This window comes from Anopheles bellator, chromosome 2 (assembly GCF_943735745.2).
Source record: "Anopheles bellator chromosome 2, idAnoBellAS_SP24_06.2, whole genome shotgun sequence".
Taxonomy (NCBI): domain Eukaryota; kingdom Metazoa; phylum Arthropoda; class Insecta; order Diptera; family Culicidae; genus Anopheles; species Anopheles bellator.
Genome location: NC_071286.1, coordinates 68,427,703 through 68,435,436, shown reverse-complemented (window position 1 = coordinate 68,435,436; position 7,734 = coordinate 68,427,703). Strand labels below are relative to the sequence as shown.

General features: G+C 49.0%; 1 protein-coding gene across 1 annotated transcript in view; it reads left to right on the top strand.

The window, feature by feature from the left end:
- The first annotated feature begins 7,381 nt into the window (after positions 1–7,381).
- LOC131211399 (CUGBP Elav-like family member 2) overlaps positions 7,382–7,734 on the top strand; it is a 103,583-nt gene continuing 103,230 nt past the window's right edge. The window contains exon 1 of the mRNA XM_058204841.1: positions 7,382–7,417. The gene's annotated coding sequence lies outside the window, so the exon portion shown is untranslated. The remainder of the gene's footprint in view (positions 7,418–7,734) is intronic.

Here is a 7,734-nt window from a genome sequence, read left to right as displayed (position 1 = left end):
TCGGTTTTGGTAAGACGGGTACAAATGTAACATTGTGAAAAGTTTTCTTAAAGTCTGTTTTCGAGCAAACCACATTTCAGAGTACAAACTACTCAACCTGAAGTGGAGTGACCAATTTCCCTACTTTTCTATTAGCATTCTATCCAGAAGCACAATAGACCGCTACGGCCCACTGTGTAACAATTGGGAACTACAAATATGCAAACGATGCCTTTTACCCACTGACCGACAAGCACTACTTCCGACGATGGCAGAATTTTGTTTTCGTTTGTCGACTCTCTCGACTCGCGAATATGTCCTCGCTGATGGTTAGAACCGCAACCGCAAAGAATCAGATCAAACGCAACTCCAAATTCCCTTTGTCCCTCCGAGGACCGGCCGGATGTGATGAAAACTGTTGCCAAGCCGTAAAACATTGAAATCATAAATTCACCAAACAATGAACGACCTAAAGAGCGCAACGGGCTGGCTGCTGATGATGCTGCATCTCATTTTCGGCTGGCCAATGACCGGATTATTATCTCCAGAAACTACGAGGCAGCGGTGCTACGGAATTGAGAGCAGGAAATGTGAAACATTATTACCGTGACTCTGGGTTCGCTCAGAGAAGAATCTGTACGTTGTAGGACATGTGTCTGCGCTGATACGGACACGGCAGAAGGCAGCACAGCACAGCACACAGATGGACCACCAGCACGAGCCTGGTGGTGGAAAACTAGGACATGCTCTGTGCAAAGAATTTCGCAACGGATTGCTCTGTGTACTATATCCGTCCCGGCGCACGCGGGATGCCATTATTACTGGCCACTGGAGTGGCTTTGTAATTTCGGAAACATGAATACTTCCGAGTGGTAAGTTTGCAAAGCTGTGAAACCCCTTACAACAGATCCGATTCCAAGCCAGGCAGTCGTCGAGGCGCTGCAGCCCACCAATTCTGGGTTCCGGGATCCACCGGAACGCATTGTCTACGTTTGACCAGCTGAAAAGATAATATTACATCAGTGTGGCCAGACGGGCTAAGGCTCTACGTGTAACGTGTACTCTTTACTCTGTGGCAACTCCTCGTCCATGCTGTGCAGTCAGAGATACTGGGCTCCGACCTGGCTATGTCGGTCGGTTGAAGCCGGCTCACCAAATCAAACACGTTCCACCAGCTCGTTGCTCTCGTGGCTTGAAAACGTGACTATTGTGCCGAAGTGTCACACACTTCTCCACGCCACCCTCGGACACCGTCGTTACTGTGAGCGTGGCAAGTGCAACGATGTCAAGCTCAGCACGCACCGGAATCGCCGTGCAAAGTCCGCAAAACAAAATGGCCACGCGGTACGTTCGCTGATTGTTCACAATCAAATCTATTTCTCCAGACGACCCGGCCAAATCCTCGGAAGAGCTCAAGCCCGGCTACGGGCCGCCATCGGATTGGACGCATATCGGAATTGTTATTTATTGGCCCAATCTTTGCTTCCCTTGCGGGCGCCTCGTACACGAAATTGCGTTTCACGACGGCAACACCACGTCCAAAGGTCGAATAATGTGTCCTTTGATTGGACCCGGGAACGTTACAGGACGAGTCTTTTTATCAGAAATCACTTCAGAGTCCCAGAAGCGACTACTTCTGCGCGCGCTTCGCTACGGAAACAATCGATATAAATCAATTACGGAAGTACTCCGTTCCGAAGGTTCTTCCACTAGGAATCGTAGCCGATGGCAGGGTACGAGTGCTCCAAAACGAATCTTGTTCATCAGCAGTAAAAAGTACCTCACGATCGGTAGGGGCTAATAAATGGGTACACTCTCTTCTCCGTTGCCCAACGATGGTTTCACCGGATCGAACGCAGCCACAATTCATTCGCTGCCCCTGCGCTCAGCATATGACTTCAAATGGCGTACTTTGAGGCACGGATGTTGACGTCCTGAAGGTATTTCTCTGGAGTATCATAAACATCGTTTCAGGCTGCTGCTGCATCGTCGTCCAACCGCCAATTAGCCTCCGCACAGCCAGGGGGTCAATCAGTTGACACAACTTCCGCATAACGGTGGTTATTTGAAGAACCGTAACGGCCGCCAGGATACGGAAAAGACAATCCGTTTCCTGCAAGTACGATTGCCCATAACACTCTGTCGCCAACTGGATTTTAATCGAGTTTTTAGTCTAATTGAAAGTAAAATGATGTAGTGCGGTGGCTCGCCATGTGGATTGTCTATCCTATCTTCAAGCTTCGACCCTACGATCGGTGGGCCACAGTGAGCCACTAAACGATGGAAAGGTATTATAATTTGCTCACCGTAGCTTGCCGAGTACCGGCAAACAGGGTTCCTACCTCGGCACCGGAAGCCGGAATATGAATGGGTTCATTAATTACGAAGCACAACTCGCTTCCTTTCAATGATCGAAGCCAATCAATACTTTGCGGTGGTTAAGAGCGGTCTATCTATAGTTGGCCATCGACAACGGTGTGGAAGACGTATGCCGATACTGCCTCGATGCTACGGTGCTCCTAGATGGATGGACGACGTCTTCGATACGGCCGTGCGTGGTACGGTCAGGTGAACTTCGGATTACATCTTGTGCATTACATCAAAGACAAACACTTCAGACCACCACTGCCGGAAACCACCTTTGATGTTGTGCACTGGTGAAGCGAAAGCGGAACGGAATCGAAAACTAATGAAGAAGCAAGTTAATGCCATCGCTCGACAAGTGGCTACGTACTGCGTGCGCTTCCCGAGGAATCGGCGACTGAATCTGTGGGAATAAATTGGAAACCACAGCGCGCACACGGTTCCTTCCCGGGGACCTCTCTCTACCGATCGGTGGGAAATAAATCAAAACCCCTAATTTAAACCACTTTTCCAATTTCCCGATTAACTTACTTCCGACAGGGATAAGCGTCCCTTCCTTCCGTCCCGTTTTGTAGGGCGTGATGTAGCAGCATTTGTGCACCGTCACTTGGCGCCGTTTTGCGATCAATCGAACTAGTGCGCCATGCTGATCCGGGGACAGGAAGCTAGAAAACAATTTCCTGTCGCTTACAACCGCACTAACACGCAGGAAACTACTGTAGGCTACCGAAGGAGGGCAAGGACGTACGGTACATAAATTATTCAAATGCCATCACAGTCCGCATCCGCTTCACCGCTCTACGTCAACAAACACCCGGAATGGGAGACGTAGACCGCAAAACTTTATTTTATCAAATGTCATTAAGCAACGGTGGTCTGACTAACCAAGGACTGACGTACTAATTGGATCTGTGCACCTTTTCGTGACGTGGTGATTGAAGCTTTCACCCGGATTCGGCTTAAGACTCTTCGGCGGGAATAGTTGAATCTTATATTAATAAAGCAACCGTTCGCTTCTAATCGCGTTGTAAGGCGCTCAAAGTGCCGGTTCTTTGTCTTCTGGTCTGCTAGGCGCTTCCGGTGGGTGATGATGGGTCACCAGCATTGGGTCGGGTCTGTCACCAGGCTACGGATCTTCTTTGCCTGCGGGCCGTAGTCAATCATTTTTTGTGGGATTCCGGCCTTCCGGATCCGGCGGGCCTTTTCTTCGGACCGTAGCGCATCAGCTGGAACGGAAATGGGAAACTGATTGCTTTCATGTTTAGTAATAACGATGCTCCTTTCACCGGAACCAATGCCGAAACGTGACAAGAATGCGCCGCTTTTCGGAACGGGTCCGTTCGTGTTCTACCCAGACACGCTTCGTTACCGCTTGTCACCGACGGCCTTGCTTGAACAGCCTTGCTTGAACCATAGTTCGGGTTTAATCTTTTCCAACCGCTCGTGCAAGTTTTCCCAAATTTAGTCCTTTCCTGCGTTATCATAGATGATTAATTTTTGCATTACGCATTTCGGTTCCAATTGAATCACACAACTGCACGGTAATAAGGCTTTCGGAAATGAAAATTAAAATTACATTCTACTGCTATCTATTCATGCGCGTTCACAAACATCCGGTCATTAAATGTGATCAAATAATCCTAAGGCTCCATATTCGGTGCCACACATTCTGGTCGTCTCAAACTTAACTATTAGCGTCATAAACCGTGACGCCCTCGGAAAAAAGTGACTGCAAATGAAGCGGTACTTCCGGGGAATTTTTTAGCACACTTTGTCACCATTCCGTCAGTATCTTTTTCCATCACCTTCGCTCGGCTGGGCCTCTAGCGCCGGTCGAAAGCTTTCCACCTTGAAGAATAATTGAAAACCTCGAACGATAAAAACCGTGGGCGCTGGTGCGGACGAGCGAAACTATATTCATTTCCCGTGGAGTGCGGCGCCAAACCGGATACCGGAAGTGGGTTAGTAAAATGGGGCCAAACCCTCGAGGCGACGCAAAGTTCTCGCGCAGTTCTCACCGCTGCGTTTGCAGCTGGGCGATGGGTAAACATCGACGGCGAGTGAAGCAGAGAAGATCCTTCCTGGTCGCCGGGCCAGATAGCAATATATCTCTCATACGCCCTTATCTCATAACCTCATTTTTACGATAAAATTCCGGACGAATCCCAACCTGCTGCTGCTGCTGGAGAAGCCACCTCTTGCGGGTTAGCGCACGTTGAAATTGAGGTTAAAGGTGTGCTTCCGGGATAAAGGCCCTACGGTGCCGGAAACGGTGCTCGGTTGAGAACGGTGGCCAGCGACGTTGGCATGCATGTGGGTTTTTTCTTCGCTCGAGCTCTCGGCATCATATCTGTCAGAAAATAGCGCTTACGGCCAACGCATCGCAGGAGTTTATCAGAGAACGTTCCTCTTCGCAGCTGTTGGGGTCGCCATGCAGGCTCCGATCCAAGGCCTGGTTTACGCCAGATCAGCAAATCATGCCTCGGTTCCACTCTTTCTTGGCCGCCCTCTTGGCCGGGTGAACGACAATATTCGACCCCCGGAACATAGTCCATTTCTTCGCAAAGTCGGAGTTTTCCGCTGCGATTTGGCAGAGGCAGTGGAAAAAAGCCACAAATGGCTCAACAGTTTCCACCATGACCCGAGGAAATCAACCAGACAGGTCCAACAGGAGAGAGGGAGAGAGAGAAGGAGTGTGGAATTGAAACGGTGATTGGCGGCGTGTGGCTTCCGATGGTTCGGATATGAATACTTGACGCAACCGAACCAAGCCTGGGCAGAAAACGGCAACGGTGGTGGTGGCCACGAGGGGGCTGCGAAGGCCTGTGTGCCAAGTTCTCCTTTAGTGGTCGGATCCATTTCTGAAGCCGCCTGCCGCCAAACTTCAAACCATTACCGACCCGCAATCTTCTCAGTCCAAGAAACATGACAGTAGCAAGTTTGATGCGGTAAACCGAAGAGTGCTCCATTCCATGGCCTCTTACTATCAAAGGGCGGATCTTTGCCGCGGCCCGTCGGGTGCGAAGGCAAAGTTCTGGCCGGAAAAGAGATCGGATTCGGCGGCGGCGGTGCGATGAACCGCTCGGGTAATACTAGTTTGGTGTTTGTTTGATAAGCTTTATGGGTATGATAAGGCACATTTGTGCTGCTCATGGCACGGCTCCAAGTGCTTTTAGTAGAACGAAAAACAGAAAATACTTACGCAAAGAGCTGCGCAACGGGGGTCGCCCTTCCTCGGCGTCGTGATGTACGGCGCGCAAAACATCACGCGACACCCATGGCACTGATTTTTCACTAAAACGATTTTAGCACTTCATTTTACACTTTTTTGCACTTGAACTCACGTTATCACTTTCGGTGATTTGCAAACTTTTTTTCCCCGGTTTCACTTACCCAAAACCGCGAAATTTGAGGTACCATTAATTACCGAAAATGTATGTGATTTTTTGTGACGCACTGTTTAATCATTCGTTTGGCCTTGGACATCCACAAAAAATGGGCGGAAAATTTAATAGAAACGAGAAACACATTTGGAGTGGCCTTACAAGTACTTACGATTTCAAGCTGGCGCATGAGTGTCTGCGTTCCGATAGTTCGCATCAGGACATGGCTCTAGCGTTGACCATGAGTAGAGAACGTGGAACTATTAATTTTTATAGTTCCAATGGTTGTTTTTCTGACCGGTGCATGATCCTCACAAACACCAAGACGATTCGTACGCGGGGGCGAATGTCCTTCCAAGGACAAAATGTGGAGCCTGCCAACGCCGGCGAATAGTTTCATACCCACAAGCGGGGACCCGATACTGAGCGTAGACACACAATGCCGAACGAGGGAGGGACCGGGTATGCCCGGTACAATCGTAAGCGGCCAAGGCTGTCTGAGGTTAGACAGGCCTTCCGAGCCTTCAACCGAGTGCTTCTACTCGACGGACGACGCACGCTGCAAACGCGGTCGGCATTGTCTGGCCGAGAGAAGCTTTTTTCGAGCAACCGTTATTCAGGTACAGGTCATTTGTGACGAAAAGTAGTTTAAAAGAAATAGCAAAAAATTCGCTGGATTCCAATGCAATCTCGGGCTTTAGGTAAAGACATGTTTGCTCATATATTTAAATTTAAATTATTGACTTTAAAAAACTCTAATGGCTTAGCAAGCAAAGCAAACTTACGGAACGTTATAAACTAACGACAATGGTAAATGAGATTGAGAGACCGATTGCTCGTTTTCAATAAGCTTATCAAACCCGCTCCGGACTGTGCGTACGAAGAAGGGTTGTCGCAACGTATTTTCAACTCACCGCGCAAAGCCGGGCACCTTTTGCACGGGCAGACTCCGGACAATAGCGATGTCGACGTCACGCACACAAGCGACGCACACCTGTTTCGGAGCGCTCGCCTCATTTTCGGCGACACCTACGATCGAACCCGATCATTTCGTTATCGTAAACGTATCGAACCGGTCATCTGTGCCTCTCGTCGTCCGTTCTTCCTTCGGGTTTTCTGCTTCTTCTTTTCGCTCTTTAACACACCGAACCCTAACCTCGATTTTTAACACGTTCGGGCACGTTGCTCACGGAGGAAAACCCATCAATTTCTATCGCGATTTTTACGGGAAGCCAAGACGCAAGGCATTTTGAACGTTCCGAAAAACGCGCATTATCGGAGCGGTTGTTGCTGAATCACGGATGCGTCACTCGGTTCGCACTCTACGTAAAGATACACCGAGCACGTGTTGATCACGTGTAGACGAGTGTTTCTTGAGCGTCTCGTCACTTGTTAGCGATATATATATTTTTTTATAAAACATTTTGAACCGTGTTTCATCGTGTGCCCTGACTTGTCCGTGACCCGCTCTTAGCCGTGGTGTTCAGTTTTGTAAAGCAAAAATCAACGAGTGTGATAGACTGAGAAAGAAACACTTTAATAGCGCGTACAAGGTACAGAAGAACTATTCCCACTATGAAGCTGCTCGTGTTTGCCGCGACCGATAACCAGAAAAAGTGTCTCGATCTGTTCCGAAGCAATGTGATGGCCGTCGATGCACCCGAGGCTCCGTGCGAGGCAGCTGACGACGTGTGAGTATGAAGGGTAAAACTGTTGTAATTGATGGAGCCTTTTATCTAGGTCTGGTTTATCGAATAATGAGCGTTAGATCGAAATTCCGTCGATTCCGGAACACGCTTATTGAAAAGGGAACGACCAGGCGAACAAGGACCTCAAAAATGATCCTGCTTGCATCCTTTTTAAAGTTTTAGCTAACGCCGCTTTGACGCGTGGAATCCACTACGAGTGTCGGTCTGCGCTAAAGGATACATTTGCATAGCAAAAAATCGTGCCATTGGGCGCACGTGCTGCTGTCCAATCCACCAAAGAGCTTGCATTAGTCTTATTT